Raw genomic sequence first — 22,060 nt, 5'->3', positions numbered from 1 at the left:
AACTGGAAAGCTTAAACATTCCCTAACTCCTGTCCACTGCAGAATTGCTTGGATTTAGATTGCTGCTATCAGGAGAGTTCTAATTTTTACTTTGCAATAGAAACAAGACAGGCTAGGAATGCAATACAGAGATTATATATTACATGGTTATCCTAGCTGAAATCTTCTGTGGCATGTTTTGTCAGAGTTATTTCAGAAGTGCTGAAAGTCTCTTCCACTCCCAAACTTGCTGGCAGCCCCAGACCTGTAATTAACAAACGGGTGGGAGAGATCTGCACACTGCTCATTGCAGGAACCCAGCCCAAGGAAACTCTCATTGTAGGCATTGGGACCTTTTGTCACAGGGAGCAATGCTGTCCGGATGGGAACTGTCTCTTTACCCCCTAGGCTTCCACTTCTATTCTTTCTAAGAACTTTACAAAGTCTCCAGAGAATATGAAGAGGAACTGGACCAAGAATTTGACCCAGAGACTGAAACTTTATTTGGAGGATTAAAGAAGAACCCAACCGACCTTGAATGGGGCTTCTGGATGAAGTAGGTGAAGCAGTGGCTGGTGTGGTTCTCTTTGGCCACGTGACTGGTCTCAAATGGCCAACGTGCATGCAAGGAAGATTCCTAGTCTAAAAAAAAAAAGAATCTGTGCTTGGAAATTTACCCAGTAAAAACAAAACACAACCAAAAACTGACTTGGAAGTCAACCCAGGAAAAATATTTATTCTTAGAGGTTCACAGAGGTGAAGAAACTGAAGGGACAGAAGAAACAGGAGCCTCTGGGGGAGAGAGACCAGAACATGAGACTGAGAAAACAGGGTGCCATGTGGATAGAGATATGCAACGAACTTGGGCAATTTTTCAGCTCTTTCCTGCTACCTTCTGGGCCTGCTTCTCATCCTGGAATATAAGAAATCCCAATAGCATACTTTCTATGCTTTAAATATAATATTGATTACTTTTTTGTACTCAAGAAGTTTTTATCTTCTGTAGTGGCAAAAACTAAAATATATCCAGACCTGTCAGGTCTGGATATATTTAAAATTTTCATATAACTTCCCTTTTGTTCAGTTTTACTGACTCTAAAAGTGTAAGGTATACAGCATAATGATTTAACTTACATATATTGGGAAATGATTACCACAATGAGTTTAGTTAACATTAATCATCTCATATAGACACAGAAAAAAAAAAGAATAAAATGTTTTTTCCTTACAATGAGAAAAAGAAGTGCTAAAAGTCATTTATATCTACCACATACCAACATACTATATTTTATATATTTATACAATTATATATAATAATAGAAATTATATATCATATATCTTAGAAGACATGAATAATGTATTATTATGTATTATCTTATATCCACTACTACCTATTTTTGCCTAAAAAACTGGAAATGGTATCTAAACATGTTAGAACTATATATTGTCCTGGCACATCGTCGCTTTTATTTCTAATTTAATAATTCTGTGAAAGCAAACTAAATATTACCACTGAAATATTTCTTATTCTATAGAAAAGGAAAGAGACAATATTACATGACTCAAAAGTGAATACCCCTCATGTGATGTGAGGAGTAGAACCCAGGTCAGATTATCTTTTGATTGAGAGTAAACCTTTACAGAAAATAATCCCTTGAAAGTAAAATTGAAGATTGTTATTCTTTTTGTTCTAACACTGTAATTAGTACAGGGTTTTTCCCAGCTGTCTCAAACCAGGTCCTCTTCTGGCTTTTCCAAATAGTGTACCAGCCCATTTTCATTCTCCCAAGGTCTATTGGTGTTTCTGCACCTCCAGGGCCCATCTTTCATATCCAGAACCTGCTGCAATCAAAGACACACACCCCATGCCAATTTGTATAATAGTGGTTTCCAGCAGTGTTAGCGGGCTTTTTGGCTAGTTCTATCTAGATTGCTGGGCCAGTGGCTCACACTTCCCTTGCAGCTCTGTCAGACAGAACTGAAGTTTGAGGAGTTCTGGAAGCCTGTGTCTTAGGTTAATTATAATTTGCTGTGAATTCAAAGGAATTTTACATAAAAGACAAAATATGTTTTTTCACAGTGATATGAAAAAGTGTGTGTGGAGATATATATGGCACACACACATATGTATTTGGTTCTATTCCCTAAATATACACTGATGAACTCCTGTGTGCAAGTACTAGGTTCATATGTGTTTATAAACTGTGACCCATGATTTTTAGGAGCTTATAATCTTACTGGCAGATCAGCAATCTTGGGTTAAAAGGTTGCCTGAAGTCATTTTATTTTGTTCCTAAAATGGGATATAACTTAAGCATAATATTGTTGAAATACGGATGGATTTTCCTGTGTAAAGCTTCCTATTTTTTGAAAACATCTAAATATAAAATCCTGATTTCCCCAATTAATTCATAAGCACGAATAGCTTTATTTTTTATGTACAAACCAAAGCTTTAAGGTGTTGTGCTGCGCATTAATTTTACATTTATCTAGAACTCTCACTTGTTGGGACATCTGTAAGATTAGTAATGAAGAAAATCTTTAAAAACTTAATTCAGTATTTACCACTCTTGGTCTCACCAAGTCAAGAATGTGCTAACTCAAGTGAGTAGTTTTTATATTGTGTAGTTTCCAAATCACTTACCAATAAGAATAAGAAAACAAGAAAAAACTGAAATAAAACTGGAAATTTAAAAAATGCCATAAAGTAGGTTAATAAAAATAGATGATTAAAACTAAAAACTTAAGATTTAAAATTATATAACACTGTGACCACATTTGTTTGGTCATAAGAAATTTAATTACTAAGTAATATTGAGTGCTACTTTCCCTACCCAGTCTTCTCTCACTCTCTGTAAATCAACTTTCCTTGGCTTACTCATACTCAAAAACAGTGCATTACCTCTTGTTCACCTTCCCCATACCATACTGAAGTGTTTGTACAAAAGGGTCTGCCAGTTGATCTTCTAGAGGGTGATACATTTTCTCTCCACTCACAAGCATCATACACCCTCCTAACTCTATCCTCACTTCCTCCTTTGCATTTGTTTTCCAGTCTTTAGTAGCAAAATCTTCCCACTCAAGCACTATCTGAATTACATCCGTTTCCCAGAACACCTCAGTCCATAGTGATTTCATTCCCCCTTGTCGTCACATTAAGCCTTGATCACATGTTCTATAATCCCAGTCTTGTAGTGACTTTTTTTTTCCAGCAGAAAAAGCCTTTCAAACCTGCTACACCGTGCATTTCCTGATTCCATGTCTATACCAACTTTCACAGTTCTAACATGCTATAAGGATGTCTCCATTTAATGTCATGAAGTACAGTCAAACATCCTTCATATTTCACCTGCTCTGATAAGCCCATGTTCCTAACTATGTGAGCATATATATGGTATTCCTTACAATTTTGTGTGCCAATACCCAGAGAATCAAAGCATTTCCAAGCTAAAAGGATCTTATAGATTACTGGGCAGGTCCAATCATTCTTTTTTTCAGATTAGGCTCATTAACCAATTTTCTCAAGTAACTTGCCTAAGGTCACACAGGTATCAAGGGAGCTGGTTCCAAAATCCTAGCTTCCTAACTCTGATTTCACAATCTTCCTTCCCCAAAAGATGCACATCAAAATAGATTCCTGTGGTTCCTTTCTTGTGAATACCAACTGCACTGTGTTTTTCCACCCTTCCTCCCCCCAATTACTTCACCCTTCTCCAGCCCCTCACTTCTGCGTGTTTTTCCTTCTATTCATGCCCTCTATTAACTATTCCAAATTTGGAGTCACTCAGTTTTTGGTGGTATTTATTTCCTTTAAATACCTATAGTCTTTCATCTATATTTCTCCTGTTGAATTTATCTATCACACATAACAGTTATTTATATTCTTATTGTATCTTGCAATGAGAAAGTAAGTTACTTGACAGAGAACCCACCATGTCTTACAGATCCTTGTAACCCTTGTGGTTCTTAATAAATCAGTGCTCACCTGAATATAATTCCACCTATCATAGGATATAGCTGGATGAGAGGCAAATTAGTTATCACTCAACATTTAATCTATCTTATTTGCCATGGTTTTAAATAGTTTTTTGGTTTAAAATAGTTTTTTGAGTTTAGTATTTCTTATTTTTTTTTTGTTATTTGCAGGACCACAATAATAAACTATAGCAAATAGAAATTGAACTTTTTCAGTCACATTCAGTTCAATCAAGTTGTAGATCATATGCTCCCAGAAATAAAGCATCTCTTCTTTTTCTTACTTCATACCACCTATAACAGAGCCACATTCGGAAAAGGACTGGGCGATATTTGGGCTCAAAAGTATCAGAATCCCCATTTCAGTATTCAGAATTCTGAATTATGATACAAAAGTTTTACTTTGTGCTTGTCTTGATTGGCAGAAAAAATGTTATATGACCCGAATTTTGTGATTTTCATATGTTGTTTTAAAATTATGTGGTCACCTAAGATACACTAAAAGTGACCACGATTTTAGGATATGAATAGCAGAGTTTAGTATAGAATTGATTCTCAATGAAAGCTATATGAATGAACTATTGACTAGTTTACACTAGCCTATCCCTGAACTTATTCTTTTTTTTTTTTTTTTGCGGTACGCGGGCTTCACCGTTGTGGCCTCTCCCGTTGCGGAGCACAGGATCCAGACGCGCAGGCTCAGCGGCCATGGCTCACGGGCCCAGCCGCTCCACGGCATGTGGGATCTTCCCAGACCGGGGCACGAACCCGCGTCCCCTGAATCGGCAGGCGGACTCTCAACCACTGTGCCACCAGGGAAGCCCCCTGAACTTATTCTTTTGGTATAATATTTGATGCTTATTTCCTCTATGAGAAGGGGAATTTAGAAACTCATAGTCCATTTATTTTGTAGCAGGTGAAAGTAATGTAAATAATTTTCCACAAGCACAAAAGCTTTCCTTTTAGAACATCATACATCTGAACTTCTTTCTTAACATTCCTGGATAATCATCTTAACAGTTGGGTTTTCCATTGTTCTTAACACTGTGTGAACATAGCAGCTGCTTCAGGATATAAGCTACCACTTCCTCACTCATAGATGTCAGATTCCCATCATCTCAAAAGTATGGGTAACCCTTATAAGAAAGAAACTGTTCTATAATTGTCATAAACCAAAGCACTACTTACATTCAGAGTCAGATTTTCTGGAAAAAAATAACCTAAGAGGCATTGTGTTGTCAATAGCTCAAAAACCTCAGCTAATGAGGAGAAAATATAAAGTAAGTTCAAACTGGTCTCTGATGACCTGCTGCTATGTGATGCTTACTAGCATAGACAGATGTATTTCAGCATCTGATTGCTATCTGATCAATCTCTCATTGCTATCCGTTGCTCCACCTATCCCTACAGTAGTTTTTGTGGCTGACCCTGTACTTGGTGTACATTATCTTACTTTGTGCAAAGTAAAATTACATGGGTGTTACCTGGAGTAGAAAAGCCCTACAAGCACTCATTAATGACACACAATTTAAATACTTATAATCCCAATTATACTCATACTCATACTAGCAACCATGTTTGCAAATGACATTTCATGAAATAGCAAAAGAAACTCAGCGTGCACAGGCTATGGCTATTCTATATCTTGCCGTTTCCATCCCATTCTATTCTACCTTTACACATATGTAGATATTAAGTTCAAAAAGTATTTAATAAGGTACATATGAAATGAAAGGCATTGTGCCCTATATTGAAACATTTAATAGTACCTTGATGCTATATACTTAGATCACTCAGTTAAACAAAGCCCTTCTTTAAGATAAACTTCTCTTATAACAGAAATCCATTCAAATGTTATTAAGGAGAAGTTACTGAACCAGGATTGTCAGACTTTTATACTCATGAATCTGGCATATATGGAAGGAGTTATAAGGGTAGGAAATACCCAATGTCAAACGGTGCATGAAAAATACTTATTCCTCTTGGGGTGTTGTAATGTATTTCTCCAAAAGTCATTTTTACTTCACTGCCAGTCTTCACACACACACACACACATAACCATAGAACTGACAAATAATTCCAACAAGTAGTCAATGAATTTTAGTAATTCACAGCTTAGAAAAGGCAAATTAGGTAGTTCATCCTAAACATCTCTCCTAAGGGTTAATTATGGACAGTAATACCTGCATCCAAAGAGTCTGTGGAGATGCAAGGATGGGTTTGATTATGTCTAGAATAACTCTTTGAATTGCCTAGTGAATAAAGCTATAATAATTTACAGCAATATTGTGTTATCTATTGCCATGAGACTGTTAACTTGTGTTTATGTAATGTCTTTCTTAGATTAATTGGAAATGCTCCATTTGAAATCAGAACAGTCTCTAGAGAACACTGCTAAAATGTTTTAGCCATTAAAAATAATTCAAAGCCAGTTAACTGGCCAATGAAAAAATTTAATGCTTTAGGAAGTTTCTCCTAAACAGTTACTTTGAGCCACCATGCATGTCTGTATTTGGCTTTTGAATTAAACCTCCATGTAGTATATTCCATGTTAGGAACACCAGCAGAAATGAATAGACTCTGTGTGATGCAAGGGATTATAATAATGATTGAAATGATCAATCAGCTCTTTTTCAGTGTGTGCAGGGAAACAACTTGCTAGAGATTGGCCTCAAAATGAACCACTCATTTTATATTTTATAGCATTTAATAATTGTTAAATAATATGTATGCAATTCCATAGGTGCCTCAGAAAAATTATATAATCCTCGTAATTATATGAATCCTAATAACGCCAATGTAGAAAGCATATGCTAGGCATACGCACAGGTCTGTTTTTTTAAGACAACTGTAGTGCGCACTGTAGCATGCCACCCAGTCCGGCCTCTCAGGAACGAGGCATTCACTTGCCAGCTGCCAAAAGTGCTGGCTTTTAAGCTACTTCCTAGGAATTTCCTTTGGCTAAAGAGAACTATCTCCCTCAAAATTACATACCTTTTTCTCAGGACAACCTGCACCCAATGATTTGTTGATGAAACGTTACAGAGGCCTGAATCACTTACCTCAATTCAAGACACCTTAATTCAAGGGATATTCTATTTCAGAGCCCCACACAGGCTTGGTGGAGGCCTTTATTTCAAATGTGTAGAAGTTCAACTTCCCCTGCTTCCCTCACTTCTTTACAGATGCCATTCCTGAAAGCACCTCTCCCTGTCCAATATACCTCCCCCAGTTTAGTGTTTGTTTCCTCTCTAACATGACCTAAGACGTGAATCTCAGTGTTGGGGATGAGGAAACTGAGGATCAGAATGAATGCAAGAAATAAGCCTCAAACCCACAGCTTTTTTATAGCTCAGTGTTGTCTGGCTAGGAATAAGCTGATCCAAACTCTAAAACCTCCTATTTCCTAATGAAAAAATTATTTCGCCTGTGGGAGTAGGCAGACCTATGTCCAATCCTGAAAAAATAAATTAAGAATCTTAGAAAAAGGAAAGTTATTAAAGAGTTACTCACATCACCTTTTTAAAGTAGTATGGTCTAAAATTTTTAACTTCCTACTCATTTTGTTTATGAAGGTAGCAAATTTTAGTTTACTCATGCACTATTCAATTTATTTAACATATTAAATGGTCTAATACAAAGAAATAGAAAGTAAGGAAATAAAATTTATGCTATTATGGAATACATGAATGAAAAACGTTCTATGAATGAGCAAGTTCCATCTCAAAGATCTATAGCTATTGATTGACCTGGTAGTTTATAACATTGCATGCTGATAACAGAACTTTGGTTAATATGTTTTTAACTTTTGCTTTCTGTCTGTCCATATGTTTATCTAGAGAGAGCATTTGCTATTCTGTTGATATAAGTATGTTTCTAGTAGAACAAACTAACAATATCCTTTTCCTACAAAGATTACATTCAACAGGCAAGGAATTAAAATACACCTAGCACAAAAGGTACAAACTCCAGTTATAAGATAAAAACGTACTAGGGATGTAATGTACAAGATGATAAATATATAATGAACACTGCTGTATGTTATATATGAAAGTTGCTAAGAGAGTAAATCTTGAGTTCTCATCACAAAGAAAAAATATTTTTTTCTTTTTCTTTTATATTGTATCCGTATGAGACAGTAGATGTTCATTAAACTTATTATGGAAATCATTGCATTATGTACGTAAGTCAAATCATTATGCTGGTACACCTTAAACTTACACCGTGCGGTATGTCAATTATACCTCAATAAAACTGAAAGGAAAAATAAAACAAAATACACCTAACATCTTGTTTTGCATAGTAGTCATAGCCCTACATAAAGAAATGCTGAAAGTTTTACATAGTTCCATTTCTGATAATGTGTTTTTGTTTTTGTTTTTAATTCTAAAATTAGAGCAGTAAAGGCCTTCCAAAGCAATGAGATACTGCAATATATAGGTCATTTGCGTAATAAATTTGAAAACTAATACCCCATATATTTTCAAGAAAAGATAATAATTTTCCCACATGTCCTTATAACAACATTCTAATGCTATACAACACTTCAGATTTCTTTTACTTATAAAGGTTCTATTACTTAAAAGGTCCATGTCCCTGTGAGAAATAAAAGCCTTCATATTCTAGATTATATTCTTTTGTTCCTTCTTTTTCTAATGCCTTAGACATTAGACCCCTGCACCTAACATTATAGGAATTAAAAATTAGGAAAAAGTATAACAACAATGCAATGAGATAATTTGGCTAAAAGCTGTTTGATTTGTTTCCTATGATTTTCTGCATAAAATACAAAACTGTGGTCCATGGCAGAAAATAAAATAGAATTAGACAAGAAAAAGTCAGATATACCATAAATTCTTAAAAACACACAAAATTTGAAAGGTGCATTTTGCCAAACCACCTCCTTACCAATCCCAGCTACGTATGAAATATCAGGGATTTAAAATATTTTAAACTGACCAATTTGTCATTTTAACCAAATTATCGCCCAAACCAATTGCTGTAACACAAATCAAGAATCATGATGATAATACAAGAGTCATACATTAGCTCTGGGCACAAGAGATACCCATGACTTGAATCTGGGCTAGTGAGACACTTGATATACACATTATCTTTTTCACTAGTACTTGGTCAAACCAAGGAGCTTCTTAGAAGAAATATACTCATATATGCTTTATGGAATAAGTCTAAGACAGACTCAAAACTCAGTGGTAAAAACTATTCCAGCTGATGAATATACCTGCTAATAGGTAGTCATTGGGAACCGTAAGTCATAACTTGTAGAAAAACCCAATGTTTTCCATGTAATAATTTTTGCTGGAAACTTTACTGAGAAACTTCTACTCTAGGAAACTTAATGAATATAAGCAGAAGAATACTAGCATTTAGAGTGGAAATAGATGTAAAACCCATGCAACCACAATGATCAGACTGCTTGTCCTTTTTTTTTTTTTTTTTTTTTTTTTTTTTTTTTTTTTTTTGCGGTATGCGGGCCTCTCACTGCTGTGGCCTCTCCCGTTGCGGAGCACAGGCTCCGGACACGCAGGCCCAGCGGCCATGGCTCACGGGCTTAGTCGCTCCGCGGCACGTGGGATCCTCCCGGACCAGGGCACGAACCCGTGTCTCCTGCATCGGCAGGCGGATTCTCAACCACTGCGCCACCAGGGAAGCCCTGCTTGTCCTTTTTATAGAATCATTAAAATCACCACAGTCTTAACAGCCACAAAATGAGCCTCTTAGCATTTGGAACTTTCTCACATGCCTGAATTCCTGTGCTGACACCAATGTTCAGAAGGTAATATCTGTTGTATGAAAATAATGAGCACCAGTGATTTAAACAAGGAAAGAGCATTTATTGCTACATATTAAAACACTACTATTTTTGGTTCCTATTGGCACCAGCAAGAAGACAACTTTTCTAAATAGCAGCTGGGCTATAAGAACTGTTGCTGGTAGATAATGGAAACTTCTGGGTTGCATAATTGGAATACAAAGGTAAAGAATCTCTGAATTCTTGTAAGCAAAGCTAGGGAATTGTTAACAATAAGGAGACAAGAATTACCACCACATTTCCAGATACTGAAGACCATTTTAGGTTTGTGTGCATAGAATGGGCTCACTCAAGGTGAAATAACAAGAGACCTCTACAAGTCTCCCGTCTGTGTGTTTTGGGTCTTTGATCTTTAAACATGACCTAAGTAGTTATAAACATTACAGAGAGGGGAGCACAGCGCCGCATTGTCCCTGCCTGGGATACTTTTCCTTCTCCTTTATGTCACTCCCTGCACCCTGAGATCTTAGAGCCTTTTCCTGTGTTACACAATAACTAGATGATGAGGACAGAAGCAGCACTGCCCTGTGGTTTTTGCTTGTTTTTATCAGGATACTTAAAGGAATATTCTTCCCAGTAGACACATTTTCTGGGCAAGAAAATTACCTACATTCATTTCAGAGAGAAAAAGAGAGAAAGAAACAAAATTACAGAGCCAGGTAACAACTGTCCTGAGGGAATTGTTGTTTGTCAACCTCCCAGTTGTTTCTCTGGACAGGCGAAAACTCAGAGAGAGACTCGCTCCACTTTCAATTGTGGGAAAAGCTTATCTATGGCAGCTTATAAATTATCAATGCTCTATACATACTTGATGACATTTTTTTGTCTTTCCCTTCAAAAATCTATCAGGTCTGTCATGCCTCATGGCCATAAATTTAAGAGGAAAACAGGAGAAGGAAAGAGGAATACAATGATAATAGACCTGTGGTGACTTTATAGTCTATTTTCTTCCATTCCCCTGCTGCCAGTCATGTAGGAATTATGTCATAAGAGTTCTAGAAAAATCAGTAATACTTGGTCCTACCTCTGTGCAAGGTGCTTAGTACTTGAAAGATGACAAAGGAACCCTCAGATAGTTTTCAAACAGGCAATGGATAAAACAAGTTTGATATTAAAAAATCCTACTTTGTTTAAATATATATATTTAAATATATATATACACACACACACTATATATATATATATATATATATATATATATATACATACACACACATATATAAAAAATGTCATGACCTTAGGTAAGGTCAGTATCGAAAGCATCAGAAAACGTTTGAGAGGAGCTGAGGTTTAAGGGAAGCTGTGTATAGGATAGGGCTTTAACAAGAACTATATGTAGAGAAGTTGGAAGTTTGGGCTCAATGGGAAAATGTAAGGAAATTGGGGAGAGAAAATGCAGAATGGTTTCAAGGAAATAGTCTGATGGAAAGACCATCAGAGCAATATGTGCAGTAAAATATTAAGCCAAAAGGAAATTAACCTGGACCTGAGTTACAAAAGGGGAAATTTATACATAATGGGGAAATTTATACATAATACAGAAATTGGGACATCATTGGAGGAATTGTATCAGAACAAGATGATGACTGAATCTGAAACTTAAGACATGAACTGATTATAATGTATAGCATGGGATCATAGAGCAGAGAGAAAGAACACAAAGAATCCAGTAGAGTCAAGACAGATCAACCAGGATGATGACATAATTAGAAAAAAAAGAACAAAAGATGCATAGATCAAATGTATATGACTTTTGGAACTGGTTTGAATGTAGAAAGCAAAGGAGAGTGTGGAAACAAATCTGATCCCCAGGTTTTGAGCCTGGCTTACTGAAAGAATGTTAGTGGCAAGGGGAAGAGGAAATATGTGAAGTGAAAACAACAAGTTCAGTTTTTGATATCTTGGTATTAAGAAGCTTTCCAAACAAACAGAAAGGTCGAGCATGCTGGTTTGATATTTAGAAACAAGGTCTGGACCAGTCTTAGAGTTATGGTAATGATATGCACAGAAGCAATAGGTAGTAGATGTAGAAATGGGTGAAATTCCTATGAGACAGAGAATGCAGGACCAGACATAAAGGAGACCAATAATAGAACCTGGGTCAGGCATATACATTCAGGAGCTGGGAAGAGAATAAAACAACAAAGAAGGAAAGGATGGAATGTCCAAAGTATAAAAGGGGAAAAAAAAAAGTTGAAGAGACTCCATATTCTCATGTACATGGGACTCAGTATTGAGGACCTATTGATGGCTTTCTAATTTTAAGGAAATAAAAATAAACAGTAAACCAATGAAAAATATAAAAATAACTAATCCAGACCAGAGTTGCTAAACAACATATCCACACATACAAAAGTAGCATGTGCCTATTTTCTTAAGTCTTGCATATTTTTGGATCTTGACCACTAAAGTTTTCAAGACAATTAGGACAAGATTTTTATAAAATATTGTTCCTCCTTTTCATTTGTCACCAACAATCCCCAGGACACATGGCTGAAGGTGAGAAAAGGCATGGTAAAGAAAGTGCCTTGGAATAACCCAGTGTGCTCATTTTATTATTATTATTTTTCTTCAAGAGAAGGTAGTGAATAACAAGTAAAATGGTTTAAAACATTAGAAAATAACAATAAAGAAAAAGAAATTTAGCATCGTACTGGATAAAAAATAGGTGAAAAATCAATTGATGTGAATTTAAGTTTTCTCCTTAAAACTACAAAGCTGCATCTCTAGGAAGGAGTTCTGATAGATAAGATTTCAAACATTGTCCTTCTCCACAAACTTGGAGGTGTCCTAGGAGCCAAACGAGCATTCAGCAGGACACACGATTCTTTTCACTACCAATGACTCATATTCAAAAACACAGGACAAAAGGAAAATTTTTAGAAGATGTAAACTTGATTTTAACCAATTACCTATATGCCTCTCTACAGTATCAGCCAACATTTGAGGTAAATTTTCTGCAAAGTTACAAACATCAACAGTCTTTTGACTTTTTGGTTAAGAGGGAATGACTTGTAATTAGCATTAAGAATCTTTTCTGAAACACTTTCCTGTGATATTTTACCCTACCCTGCAGGACACCATTATGGTGGTATTGTCTCTAAAATATGATTTAAATCTACCTAAGAAGATTTACACAGAGCTTAAAGAAGCTTCTAATTATTTACAACATGCGAAAAGCAAGTGTGTGCAGCTACCTGTGAAAATACATTAACACAAAACTGGGCAGTGCCCTAGGATGGAAGCCTTCAATTTTATAGTCAAAAAAAAGGTAATAGTCCATTTTACAGAAATGGAAGGAAACACTTATAAAAGTACCAAAACTGTGCAAAATGGTTCTATCCATGAAACCATGAAGAATAATAAAAATATAATTTAATTTTAGATTTTATTTTATAATTGTTCAAAGGTTGGAAGCTAATTAATTTGGGGTACTTGGCCACTAGTCTTAGCAAATATTTGCTAATACTATTTAGCTTCTTATAGCCATGGAAATAATACTAGTGTATGTTAAAAACAAGAGAATAGACCCAAAATATAGTCACTTTTGCTAAGCTCTATGTCACCAAATGAAGACTTGATTACAGTTTCAGCTCTCTTAGAAATGGAATCTTAAAACAGTCAATTGGAAATCAGCTGATTAGTTAGGTGCCTGATAGACCCCTGCCATCCCCTGAAGAACCCACTTCTTTGCCTAGTATGTCTTGCTTGTTCCAGCTCCCTTATGGCTATGAGTCTTTCATTTTGTAGAGCTCCTTGGAGCTCCCTTCTCTCTGCTAGGTTAGATGCTGCCTGATTGGAATCAATTTTTGCTCAAATAAACTCAAAGTTTTTAATATTCTTCACTTTATCTTTTAACAGTTCTGATGTCAGAAGAGGGAACTGAAGGAGACTTCTTACAGCCCCCAAGAGCAAGATATAGTAGATACCTGTTGAACTCCGAGCTGGCTGCTTCTTTCCTGCCTCTGGAGGTGGTGGGTAAGTCCTTCTTGGATCCTAGCCCTGCAGTTTTAACATAATGAGCTTGCAGACTTTATTTGAGCATTTCTTCTTCTAGACTGGTCTTGAAACCAGCCAGAGTCAAACTAAGTTGGTCTTAAAAAGCTGGATTGAGTCCGACTTAGAAACTAGACTGGGTCCAGGGTGAGAGTGGATTTGACTTAAACTAAACTGGGTCCAGTGTGAGGACTCAGGTGAATAAAATTTTATTTTAAGCCTGAAAAAACAGATTAGCCTTACCAAAGATAATCTTGAATTACAACAGCCATGGTGGAGAACTTCCAACCATCTTAGATAAGCTTATCCATTTAGGAGATGCCCTAGAGTAAAAGGGGCTCAGCCAGGCACTCACTGCAAAGGGTAGAGGGGAAATTACTTTTTTGCCTCTGTGGTTTCTGGTGACAAGGATGAGACCTGCTGGGACACCCCCACTTGCTCCAGAACCTGCAGATGGCATCCTGAGAAAACTGCAGAAAGCCAGTAAAAGGTGAGAAGCCTCACCAAAGTCAGCTCCCCAACATCTCTGTGGTGCCTGGTCGAGAGAGGAAGCTAAAATTTCATGTTGTTCCTTCCTTTCCAAATTCAGATTGGCAGAAAACACTTGTAAGATGTTGTATTATGACTTGTGAATTTGCTTTCAGGTACCCATTGGTTATCGATCTTTTTTATCCCAGAAACAGCTATTGCCCTCTGTGTCTCATCTTGTGTCCTGAGAACCTGGCTTGGCAACCATCAAACTGGGGCCCCAAAACTATGGCCAGACAGAAATGTGGGTTGCACCCCATTTGTAGCCAGGACCAGATCACTAGAGTTGGATGTTAATGGCAATGCTCAGAGTTGTTGTCCACTGCTGGCTAATGCAAGCCTGTGCAAAGAGAGCCTCTAATCCGTAAGGATGAAGAGATGGCCACGAGTTGTGTGCAGATGAGGAACACTCTGCTCTGACAGTGATAGGCTGGTAAATAGATAACAACAAGCTCTCCAGGAAAAAAAAAAAAATTCCTGATTTGTAGCATTTTTCCCCCACAGCATAAATACTGCTACCTGTGTAGATGTCATGCTGCCACATGTGAACTGGGATTTTTCCACAGGTCCTCCTAGACTAACAAGACCTTCAAAGAATTAAAACAAAAAAATTTAAAACTATTAAAAATATAATTACAAACTTGCCAGACATTGCTCCGTGTTTGGTATAGAGCGAGCACCAAACCAGAAAAAAATAACTCCACCTTCTTAAAGGCAGAGTTAAAATTCATAGGCGTCTTTATCACTGTGGGTGCATGAGGCTGAGGTGTGCTTCTGGGAATAAGCTAAATGGAATACCCAGCATCATGGCTCTGCCATCTCCTCAGTGTCATCAACCTTCCAAGAAAAGAGGGAAATCACTACAGATTCCTTCCTGAGCCTAATCCCATCACCAGAGCCTCTAATAAGAATTTCAGCCTATCACCTTCTCATGAAAGAAAACGAAAAATTTCTTTCTACTTAACAGCATACACATTTTTTTTCTGGTATCCTTGCCTTAATCTTGGGGAAGGAAAACTTTAATCTTCACCAAACTGATAAAGGAAAATAAAAGAAGGAGAGGAAGACGTAATCTTTTTCTAGTTTGTGTATATCTACACAATAATCCTTGACCTTTCAAGAGACTCAAACTTCTTTTCTATGCTCCCAGAAAAAGCAGGTAGAAGTTGTTATCTACATGTGATTTTCACCATATTGGCGTAGGGAGTGAAGAAAGATCTGGCTCTGTAGATGTGCAAAATTTACAATTGGCACAGAAATAATTCATCCAATGAATAGAAAGAGTTGTTTAATGAATGGGTGTTAGGTATATGATGAGCTTAATAAAGAATGTGGGAGATCAAAATAAATACTTTGACTCAGAAATGTAAAAGGAAGAAAAATCTACCAATTATGAAATGTATTACCTATCAATCTTGATATCCATCTTGTATTACAACTATATCCAACCCGTTCTGAAATGCTAACAGCTGCAACTGTGCCTTGGATTAACTTCCTCAGCATGGCCATGGAACTCTGTACATTCTAGCACTCTGATCTTGGATAGATAAATTTTGCTCCTATCTTACCTTGATAAGTGTGTGTTTATCAACATTATATAGTTGAATAGATACCATAATATTGTCAATAGAAGTATTGCATAGAGTATGTATGAGGTAAACTAGTGTCTGCCTGTATGTTTTCTTACTTAGTTTACAAATAATAATAAAGCCACATGTAACCATTAACATACCTCTTAAGCTCCTTGAGGCCAAGGACTGTGTTGTGGCCTTTTCACAGACACATCTACAACGACTAAAGACCTTAGAATAGAGAATGATTATTGAATAACAGAGAATACTGAATCTTCCATACAATCTCTACTGCTTGACACTTTTGGGGGGGGGGGGTGTTAAAGTATTATTTAAAATACTCATTCATCTAGGATGAAACATTTATCGTAATGTTTCCTGTATTAGTCTGAGCATGGGAGTCAACTAAAGGGCATTTTTTCCCCTTAATACAGAGTTTCTGTCATATTGATTCAATATTTATATGCACTGACCCTGGGAATCTGCATTTAACAAGTGCCCCAATGACTATTATGTTATAGTGAGCCTGGGAAATATTGCTTTATCAAACTGACTCACTGTAAGCAAGCCAAGTAAAGGACTCTGAAGAAAAGAGGAAAAGCCTGAGCCAGAAGGGCTGCTCAAGCATGATAAATCTGGTTGAATCTTGACAACAGAACAGAAATCAATAGCCAGAAGAGAACTACTGGCCCACAAGAAGTAATGATGAATTATAGATCACTGTTGCCCTGGACCAACTTGCCTATTCCTGTACAGACTGTTATGCTGAAGGTTTATGCATTTCTAATCCCACAAGTTTGATTCTCACCTACCCTAATTTGCCCACTTATGCTTATATCATCTGTGATGTTCAGTATGTTGTTTTTTATAGTTTAGGTGCTCTTAAATGGTCAACTGTTGACCATTCAACCAATGATCAGAATCTTAAAGTGTCTGTAAATCTCTGAATACACACTACCTCAGATCCATGGCATGACTCTAGAAGAATAACCATTATCCCTTCTATTCTGGAAGCTTCATCTGTTTCTGCTTACGACTGCTCAGATCTGTCTAGACTTTAAAGTTTTGTCCAGATTCCTAATGATAGTCATACCCATCCAGACAGAACCATAGCTGCTCTCTTCTCAATATTTATTTCACTTAAGATGTATTGTTTCTCTAATTGCAACTTAAAAGCAAGATAGTTTTGTAACAATTTTGCTTTGTACACAGTTTTCCAGAAAATGAAAAAGCAGTCCAGATTCGCATATGATAACTCTGAAGAGTTGCATAGCTATACCCTTCCACAGCCAGCTTTAGGTATAAAAGCTTTTATAAGGATTCTGAAATAGCAAGAGAACACCAGCTATTTCTCTAATGAATAAAGGCAATTGCTTGACAAAATTCTATTGATATTTATCACTGCTCCATATTCCTGTAATCTATAGGATGGCCATTCAGCATCTGAAGACAAACTTATCTGAGAAAGTCAAAGTAATACAGCAATAACTACATCAGCCTGATGCAGAATTTAGACATTCCAGGGCAGGTGGTTTCAGAGTGAAAAGTCTATTAAAGGAGGGAGGCAATTTGACCATGATCTAACTTTGCCTCGCTTATTTTCCTGTGAGTGGTTTTCTACCTTATTTTTCTTCATGCTAATAGGGTCGTGTTCCTCTCATTTGTCAGAATCACATCAAATGAAATGAGAAGATTTTTAACCTGTTTATTTGTTGATTGGTTATATCAACCTCTCTCACTAATAGGCTATCTCAAACTACAGCTGGCTGCATTTGATAATATAATCAGCAGTATGTTCCTTCCTTAAAATTGCAGAATAAACCAGATGACTTGCTATGGTCCCCTGTCTGGTATAAGAGCTTTGACAAATGTTAGGCTGCTTTATGTTTGCATTTAAAAACAAGGAAGGAAAATGGTGTTTATTGAAAAGAATCACTTAGGAGGAGTATAAAGTTATGTTACTCTGGGATAAATTGAAGTGATTTTAAACAGTTGTGATTGAATAAGGAAAATGAAAAAACATGGAGAAAAGATTTAAAAGTTTTCTGTTTTATTTTGAGATAAATAGATAATTCAGACAAGCTAATATTTAGTCATAAGCCAAAACCAGTATTAAAACCAGCTTAAAAGCCATGGTCTTTATCCTTGAATCACATCAAACTGTTCATAGCTTCTTAAGAAATATTTACTTAAATCTACAGTGAAGGAAAAAACATTTTAAATGTCTGAGAAGACGCACAGGAAATATTAAGGATTTAATGCAAAATTTTTGAAAAACTCTTTAAAGATCATTAAATGTAGTTTACAGGGTAAGGTTTAAAAGCCTTCACAGGGAGAAATGATTTTAGCACATTACTGTCAAGTTTCATTATCCCTAAGCAACGTCAAACAGCTAAGCAAACAGCTCAGACGATTCATTTATGGTCTTTCTGAATGATGGAAAAATTCCCACTGAGTCCGTTAAATTTTGGCCAAATTGTTTCTTGGAGAAGCAAGGAGAGCATTTCAATTCCAAACCACTATTCCCATACTGTAGGGACATTTAAATGAAAATTTGATCTGGGAGGATGTGTATTATTTAGGAGGCTAGAAATAAATGCAGTGGTCTTTTTAGCAGAACCTATTCTTTGGTAAGTTGGGGTCCCACCAAAAATTTAGATGTAAGAAGGAAGACGGAAAAGGGTTAACTTTAATCTTGCATTCACTGGTCAGATCTAGATTTAAGTGTCTCCTTCAAATTTCTCTTTCTCTCTCTCATCTTTTTTTTTTCTCTGTGACTGAAAAATCAGCCTTAACAGAGTATCAGAAGCACGTACAAATCATTTGTCAAGGGGCTGCTGAAAGGTATTGCAAGTTATTAGTGAAAAATCTGGACAAAAGAGTAGTATTATATTGATCTTCTACCTGAAACAGTGTACCCATGTATCCCAAGCATTAAAGGCATTAAGAGCCTTATCCTTACACTTAATTTTGAAATATCAGTATTTGTTTATTTTTAAAATAACAATGAATTTATTATCCTATTTTTTAATTTATAATGGTCAAAGTAATACCTGTACAGTACATAGTTTAAAAAGGGAAATAATGATAAAAGGCTTCACAGACTCATTATTATCTAAAATCTCAACCCTGGAGACTCTTACAGAATTTGAGGTGTTTGACCCTTATTCTGGCTAAGTAGCATTTTATTTAGGAATGTGCTTGGAATAGAAAGAAATATCCTGGAGAATCTGAAGGTAATGAATGAAAAATATATTTATGCCTAAATGCATTGCATTTTTTTATGAGACTCTAATATTGAAAAGGAATTCCAGACCCAGCATATGTTCTAATACATAACCACAGAGTCCTAAGCGCAGGATACACCTACAAGGTTGTCCTACAGCGTGAGAGTCATGTTTCCAGAGAGTCTGATGTGACCCTCACTTTCTCAGGCATTATTTTCATAATATATTCTTAACTGAATCTTAAAAACCTAAAATCTGCAGCTGTGTCAACATTCATAATCTTCTGAATCATTTAGAGAAGTAAATAAATGCATAACTTATGAGAGTGTTTACATCTGATCTCATCCTCCATCAATTCTTATTAACCTTTGTCAAAATAGTGATTATGGAAACAAGCAGTCTTTCACTTCCCCCTTGTCTCCTTTCCTTTCTCCTATTGTTCTTGTTAATATGACCTTTTAATTTTTGTTATTAAACCTGTATTTAATGTTTTCATCAATATGGCTATGTGTATATGGTTCATTTTTGGTCCAAATTTGTACACTGTGATTATACTTCCTTTCTATGTAAGTTTTATATTTCTCAAAGAAAATATGGTCCCTTTATTTTCCATCCGCTTATTCTTCTTCAAATCTCTTGCATAGCGCTTGACATCAAACTTCAGACAGTCATTATCAGTTCCATTTTTTTCCTTCTGTCCTCATGTTCTTATATGGCCTAATTGCCTACCTTAGTCTGCTACTGAGACGAGAGTCCTTGGAATGCCTACTTCTCTTTCATATGTTGGATTCCTTATCTCCTGAATCTTGTATTTTACTCTGTTTTTGTTTTCTTCCTCATTTTGATGGAACATATCCTCTAGTGGCTTCTTAAGTAGGAGTGCAGAGAAGCTTAATATTTCTGAGAATGTGATATCAATAAGATGTCCCAATATTACCTTCACACTTGATTGATACTTAGGCTGGGTATAAAAATTTGGGTTAAAACCATTTTACTCAGAATATTGAAGACATTATTCCTTTGTCTTATAGTTTCCAATACTATTTTTGAGAAGTCTGAGGCCATTTTGATACCTAGTTCTTTGTATGTGATTTTGTTTTTTCTTTCTGAAGTTTGTGAGATCTTCTCTGTATCCCTGGTGTTTATCTCTAGTACCTTCAGATAGATCTTTGTGCTGAGGACTCAGACTTTTAGTATGTACAGGTATATCTTTCAGTTCTAGGAAACTTTGGGGGAGGTGTTTTTGTATAATACCCCATTCATTTTCTTAGTTTTCTCTTTATAGACCTACCATTAGATGGATTTTCAATCCCTTGAACATATACCATAAATATCATATTATTTCTCTTCTATTTTTTATCTCTTTGATTCTTTATTCCAGGTATTGATATTTTCAATTAGAAAAACTAGAATGATAAACAAAAATATATTTTAAATTGTTACATATTGTTGGGATGGGAATAGGGAATAAGGAGTATGGGAAGACAAAACACATATCATTGTGTGTGTCATGTATGTATCTTTCTAATAGTTTGACATTTGAATGATATAAAAAATTATAGTTAAAAAATAAAATAAACTTCAAACATAAAATACAATAACAAGCAGTTCTTGCTACATAACACTATATAAATGTTGCCTATTATTTTATCAGAGATCCATCAGGAAAACAGAAACGCCACTAAATATTTTAAATAAGAATGTATCTAATTCAGAGAAATGGGTTCTTAATATTATGGAAAGGCTATGGGACATAGATTGGATAAAGCCACCCCTAACTTTCAGGAAATAAGGAATATATACGAATCTCAGAAAACCACGATTGATGTATGCAGCACCAAAGCAATTTTCACAAGAGAATGCTTGAAAGTGACTGGCAAAACTGCACACCTGCTGCCTCTTAAAATCACATTCTTGCTTTCCAATCCCGAAGTAGCTGTTAACAGCTTTAGTTGTTCTTCTGCCTTCTGAATCTGAATCATGAAAGTGCCTCTCATTGGCATTGAATCTGCTGGTAAAGATTTTGAGAAATGAGGTTTCCCAGCTTCCAGCTCCTATGTTACAGGAGAAAGTATAAAGGGAAAAGTGTGGCCAAAAGGCAATGTGACACTATTATGAATATGACTATTTTAAAAATATTAATATTTTCTTTTGAAATACTATTCTGTTCCCTACATTGTCTCTTTTTTCTCTTTAATCTTTTTAATCATACACAAGTCGTATAGCTGTGCTTGGCTCTGTTTCAGTTTCTGCCAAGTCTGCCTCCTGACTTGTGCAGGAACTAAAGATGGGTAGTTATACAGGCTTTCACAAACAAACAAAAAAACAAACAGAAAAAACCAGACCCCCAAGTGTCTGATAACTCCAAGTACAAGTCTTCCTGAGGCTTCATGGATAACCTCCTCCACAGACGCTGTGTCGTACCTTCTTCTGCTCGCTGAGTCACTCAGTAACTCTACTGGTTCTCACATCCTGTGGTTAGGGGTACTGATGTCTCCTAGTTTTATTGAAGATCAACTTTGTATTTTTTGTTTCTTTTTTGCTTACTCTATTATTTTGCGGGGTCATTTTAGAAAGCAGAAGGGAATAGAAGTTTCTGCTTGCTGTCACCTTGAAACCAGAAGCCCACGTAACATTTTTACAGTGGTATCTAGAAACAGAAAATTTAAGAGGCTGCCTCAACCTGACAAGACTGAAACACACAGTTTTGAAACATATAGCCAAAGGTGAGGTCAATTATCTTTTTCCTTTATTTCAGCTGAATATGTTGCTTGCTCAATGTGTTATAAATATTATTTTCTAGACATCCTTCCTTATTGAAGTGAAATAGCTAACACATTGTTGCAGAAGAGAATCGCCCCCCACCCAAATCCAAGTTGTTTCTGGTAGTCTTTGCAGTGAATTATTTCCCGATTTCTAAGCTAAAGGCTTTAGTCATTTGTGGCATATGT

This window comes from Kogia breviceps, chromosome 9 (genome assembly GCF_026419965.1).
Source record: "Kogia breviceps isolate mKogBre1 chromosome 9, mKogBre1 haplotype 1, whole genome shotgun sequence".
Classification (NCBI taxonomy): Eukaryota; Metazoa; Chordata; class Mammalia; order Artiodactyla; family Physeteridae; genus Kogia; species Kogia breviceps.
This window is presented reverse-complemented; position numbering follows the sequence as displayed.